This window comes from Lytechinus variegatus, chromosome 2 (assembly GCF_018143015.1).
Source record: "Lytechinus variegatus isolate NC3 chromosome 2, Lvar_3.0, whole genome shotgun sequence".
In the NCBI taxonomy this organism is placed as follows: domain Eukaryota; kingdom Metazoa; phylum Echinodermata; class Echinoidea; order Temnopleuroida; family Toxopneustidae; genus Lytechinus; species Lytechinus variegatus.
Genome location: NC_054741.1, coordinates 47,011,296 through 47,017,811, shown reverse-complemented (window position 1 = coordinate 47,017,811; position 6,516 = coordinate 47,011,296).

The window sequence follows — 6,516 nt, the reverse complement described above, 5'->3', positions numbered from 1 at the left end:
CCTTGGGGCGATCGAGCCTTTGCTTATCATGCTGGAATTCACTACACAGGAGCTGCAGGAACTCTGCAATATCAAACCTATAAAATTGGATTTTGTTCACTTGCAGACAGACATTTTCCGCATTTGCACTGTGCCTTTTCTTGCAATTCTCTTTACTTTTTTGTTTTGCTCATTTCTAAGCGCCTTGAGTATTTATAATCAAATTGGAAAAGACGCTATATAAATCCTATGTATTATTATTATTATTGATATTTGTCTATAAACAATGATAAGTAATATAAGAAAGTGAAATGTTTGACATAACGTGCTTGGACTAAGTTCTTCCGACAGTTTTGGTGAACATTTTTTTAAGATAGGCAAAACGTGTTGATATTTCATTAATTGATAGTCTTTTTTTGATTTGCCTTGTATACGGGTTTTATGATGCGGGTTTCGGTTAATTGATATTTATTTTTTTATTGATGTAAAGTATGTAAAATCTATATTTTATTAATTTCTTCGATGGAATAATATTGTATTCAGAATAATATTATGAAGCACCGGTGGGTATAAGCAGTATCTAAAATTTAGATTTTAGTTTATGGCAGTTGTATGGACAGCAAGGGACAGTGGAGACAGAAGGTAAAAGAAGGGAGTGTGTGTTACAGAGAGAGAGAGAAAGAGAGAGAGAAAGAAAGAAAGAAAGAAAAAAAAGAAGGGGAGAGAGGGGGCGGGAGCACGATTTAGACCATGTTTCTTCGAAGCAGGGTATGGGAAGTTCACCCCACCCTTGTGAATATCAATAACACATGTTATCACCGTCGTAAAAAAGTACCAAATCCTTCTTCAATATTAAAATACACTTTTTAAAATTGTTTTATATCCCCCACCCCTCACTTACAAAGAAAAGAGTATGGACGAAAAAAACGCCAAGTTAAAAAAAAGGTGAAGAAGATCAAACAATGATGCAAAAAAAGTTGAATATTGCATTTGCCGTTTTTATTATCATATACTGGATTGAGAACGATGATATAGATGAAGGGTGGTGTGTAGTCGAGAAAATGAGAAATAACGAGAAAGAGAAATGAAAGAGACTTCATCCATGGAGCAGATGAGTATTGAAATGGGAACGTTTTGTACAGAGAAGTCATTAGTGAAATTATATCCCCCCGTGCTCTCCATGGGTGTGAGTGGTCACAAATAAACAGATCTGAAAAAAACTAAAGAATGTTGAACAAGTCTAAAATAGAAAGAGCTCCCATACTTTTTGTTCAGAGGAAAGCCAAAAATAGGCTAAAATTAAACAGAAAAACAAAACAATAAAAACAAAATCTGAAATCAGCTATAAATCTGAACTCCCACACCCCTGTCTCTTTCCTGGATCAAACATAAAACTTAGCGAATGAGGGTGCTGAGTCATAATTTGATTTGCATGAAAATAACACCCACGATCAATCGCTTGACTTTTAAGATATGGGGCCCCTGCTCTCTATCACCTCCCCCCTCCCTCACTCCACCCCCCCCCCCTCCTTCTGCCTCTCTCTCTCTCTCGTTTCCGCGCTATCCTTCAAGGGGGGGGGCTCCGCTGGACTCATCCTTTGACCTCTCTCTTTCCCCACCCAGTCCAATCCCCTCTCCCCCCATTCCCCCTTCTCCCCCTGAATCCATTTCTCTCCCTCCCTCTTCACTTTTTCTCTCCCTCTCTCTCACCGCACCTCTCTGGATGGAAACGTGGAGTGCATCCCTCACCTTCCTAGAACACAAAGTGTGACCATGGACATTGTAAGTGGATCCATGGTGTGACAAAACAAAAAAAAAGTGAAAACTGATCAGTTAACAGTTCCGTTGTTTTTTTATTAAGTCTCAGTAACTTTCAATAGTTCCTGCATGTTCGCTCGCTGCAGCACTGTTTTACAGCAAATATTTCAATACATCGCTTAATATAAGTTACATTTGATTGGGTGAAAATTCTAAGGTTTGATTAACTTGATAGATGGAAAAAATCCATACAAATACAAGATTTGCATCTAACCCCAGATATTACGTCAGAACTACATGGAATTCAAAGTATAAATATAATTCATTATTATACAGAAATGGAAATACATCTAAACTTTCTAATCATAATTAAACATGAAAAGTTGACAATGACCTAGTTGAGCTGCTTAAGAGTTTCATAGCATCTGTTTAAACACATGATTGCTTCCTTAAAAAAAAAGTAACCCTACCAAAAAGAGTATATAATCCCATGTCTAACACTAATCCCTAATCCTTATCCATTCATCATTATAAACACACAAAAAAGGACTCAAACAGCTATATCATTATCTGAATGAAATTAACAAGTGGAGTGCCTCTGGCAGTCTCGCCTCCATTAAAGTGATTCAATATAGCAGCAGTGCTGACTTTGATAAAATGATTATTCACAAAAACACCATTCATATAATGACATTATACTACGTTCATTGACCCTGAATGACATTTGACCTTGATCAAGTGACCTATGACTTGTGCAAGATGATCAGTGATACTCGTTTACCCCTATGTTCACATTTCATTAACTATATCCATAAAAACATTTTGGTGGCAATTCAACAAATACCCCATCATGGCCAAAGTTTATTGACCTTCAATGACCTGAAACTCGCACAGGATGTTCAGTGATAGTTGATTACCAAATGTCCAAGTTTCAGAAACTAGGTCCATACACTTAAGTTATGATAAAATAAAAAAAAATTAACCTTAGGTTAAGATTTTGATGTTTATTCTCCCATCATGGTCCAAGTTCATTGACCCTATATGACCTTTGACCTTGGTCATGTGACATGAAACTCAGGCTGGATGTTCAATAATACTTCATTACCAAATGTCCAAGTTTCACGAACTAGGTCCATATACTGTACTTTCTAAGTTATGATGTCACTTCAAAAACTTAACCTTTGGTTAAGATTTCAATGTTGACGCAACCGCCGTTGAGAAGCGGTACCGTCAGTCTCGCTCTGCTACACAGGGGAGACAGAAATTAAATGAAAACTCTAAATATTCAAACTAAATGAGCAGCCTCTTTTAAAGTCATTATATCGGTCAAGTTAAAAAAATCAATCTTCTGTAAGTCATATCGCAGTACCGGTAAAGTCAAAGCACTTTTTTCGACCAAATAGTGCAAAACATTTTATATACCTCCTTCTATTCGAAATAAAATTTCCCATATACACTGTACATAATTACAACATAATAAAGAACATTTCTGTATTATCAATAAGAAAATTTATGAAAGGAAATATGCATTTCTCGAACAAAATAATCATAACCTTATTTCATATCCCGCTGAATGTGCAAAGCCAAGTAGATATATATATAAATATCATATATCATATAAACTCTGATATCATCTTACACAGGTTAATCTGTAATACTTGTACAGCTGTAATTAATTTTCTCATGAATATAGTTCTTCTATACAAAAATTTCCTGACAATTTTCATGAATATTCAGGATTTAGGAAGGCACAATTTGATTTGAACCGGTAGATGATGAACAATAACGGTACACAAATTACAAACTAATAAAGGTAATGAAAGATAACTTAAAAAGCACTCATACATTATCTACAATCGCAGTGCACAAGTGGTCTTTTTACTAAACCTGGGCCGAGTGCAGCACAATGTGGATTAATAGTTGTACAGGTGTTGGTGATAATTCATTGACTTTGCACTGGCAAGAGCTGTTCTTACAGAAAATCTGCACAAAACAAACTATGACCCTGAACCACAACCTTAACTCTACACAATCATTACAATGTATATCTCTGGGAAATTAGACGAGTCAATTGTTACAATTTTTCTAGCAAATGCCAGGGCGAGTACTAAATCCAAACCTTGGACTTAATAAAACTTTTACTATCAGTACTGAGGCGTCACATCTCAACAAACTTAATAGCACACAAATCTCTGCCAATGACACTTTTTTATATGACAGAAGGGATAACCATTCATTATACATGTAGGAACAATATTTGAATGCTTTGTAGTGTACAAAGTCCTGCTGGTCAAGGTGAGCATTGACTGCACCTCCAGGGGCCCAGTTTCACAAAAAGACAACTATTCTGGCAACTATTATAACATGGCTCAGCCAAGCACAGTCAAGGTTTCCACACGCACTTTGAAGCTCTAATAATGACAAAGTTACAATAGTTGTAGTCTCCATGAAACAGGCCCCTACATAAAGTATAATTTTTAGATTGCCTGTGGTGTGAAATTAGTAAAAATGACTGTACTATATAAAGTAATCCAGTCAATGTGTACTCAAATAAAGGCGGTTTGAATCATGTATCTCATACATGCCTAATAATACCAATTTCTCTTGAATTTAAATCTCATCTCAGCTGACAGCCTCAGTTAATCTATGAATACCTGAGAAATGGTATGCTACATAAACCCCAAAGCATGCATACAGTATATGTATGCATATTTCATGTTATTCATCATCATGATGGATATAAAATAACACTTGACATACATTGTCAATAGGTCCTTCCCATGATATCTAACTGAAGTATAGAATGATATCAGAAATTTCATTAACACAATAGCAATTCAGTAATTTTAGCAATGATTATGTATCATCAAATGCCTCATATATGATTCAACAAAAATATACAGCAGAAATTCCTCACTTTCTCTTCTTCTCTCCCCAGTATACCATTATTATCCTCAATTAAAAGAAAAATCCATGACATCATGATGAGCATTCGCGTAATATGACATCCAGTACTCACTCACAAAATAGATTGCAGACTTCTGACCAACCAAGTACACCTTTAGATATCATATCACACACAATACAAACTCTTTTGCAATTCTGGTATTTCAATTCAACCTTTTCCAGGAAACCCTATAAAATGAAAAAAGGGATGCCGCATAACCCATTGTAACATTTTCATCGGTCTATAGAATAAGGCGCTAAGAATAATCTTCAGCAGCATTCTTTGCAATTGGTGCCCTCAAACCAGGGACTTCCCTGCTCAAACATCACGGCCCAAATTTGATACAAAGGTGGTTTTTAAAACCATCGGTTGAACCCATGGTTTATGCAGATTTTGCTGAATAAATTACGCTTATTTACGGCTAACATTAAAAATGTCCAAAGTTTGTGCGCGCTTTTGTCGCAGTGCATCAAACTGACGCCTGTTGCCATGGTTAAGTATGTTATTTTATTCATGAGTCCACTGTTTTGAACTAATGAGTCCACTCTTCAAACAGAATAAATAGCGTATCTAACCATGTTATCAGGTGTAAATTTGGCATACAGTGACAAAAGCACGCACAGTATTGGACTTTTTCATACGCGGTAAAATAAGCATAATTTAATCTGCAAAAACCATGGATTCAACCATAGGTTTTCAAAACTACCTTTGTGAATTTGAGCCATTATGTTTCATACATAGTCCGGGGGCTGGGAGAGTTTATTCATCGGGTACAAAAGGTTTGATGGTCCCTGCGAGGGTAGACTTTGTTGTGCCCTCACTTCTTTAAATGCAGCTGATAGAGAAAAGACTTCCCTTTATCTCTAAATGATTTCAAGAAAATATAGGTTGTTTTTTAACCTAACCAAGCATCATTTTGCCACATCGAGGGCTCCAAAAGGCAAGATATTTTAGTAGTCAAACTTAAATAACGGATAAAGGTGGGGTACCTTCGACAGGCTCTTGCGGGACTATGTTTGAAGATGTCCGAATGTAATTGCTTGTGACATACAGAGCAATGCCTCCTCTAACTTTTCCAAGTGGTTACATTAACATAAAAGTTGCTTGAATATGTAAAAAACTTATTTTGCAATCATACCCATATATGTAATATACATTTTTCTATCGTGACACTCATTACATGCATTAATACGTGCTAGTCACACCAACAAAGGCGAGGCAAGACCGACTGAGTCTATTGTACTCTTTTGAAAGGCATGCTAGCGAGCGCATTGAATTCGGTACCACTAGTGTGACTAGTGACGGAGGTTGCTATTTGGTGTCATTTTATCGCAATATCGGGGAATGCATTTGAAGGTATTTTCCCCATATCTAAGCAAGTTATGACATCAATACTGTCATGAAGCATGTCAATGTTCTCGTTAACATATTCTCTTTCGTGTTGAATGCTGATACTTTGCATTGATTTTTTTTTAATTTTTGGCTCTCCATCATCATAGCAAAGAGTTAAACAGTGGTCTAAGTTAAACCTGAGTCAGGTTTAACTTAGACCACTCTCTAGTGGTCTGAAGAACATTGCAATGTAAAATTCAAGAAAAAGAGAACCAAATTCGCTCATTGAACAAAGTAGGAAATTCAAGTTTGGAAACACTGTCCATCACGTTAGGACTGTTATCGTTAAGAAAACTGTCGATATCACGCTATCGATATCTGATAATTATCGACAAAAGAACATAATCAATACGCATTTTTTATCCATTATAGCGATGTCACATGCTCACGTTGGTCAAAATTTGTATCTGCCACTGTACCAAGAACACTTTCAAATCTGC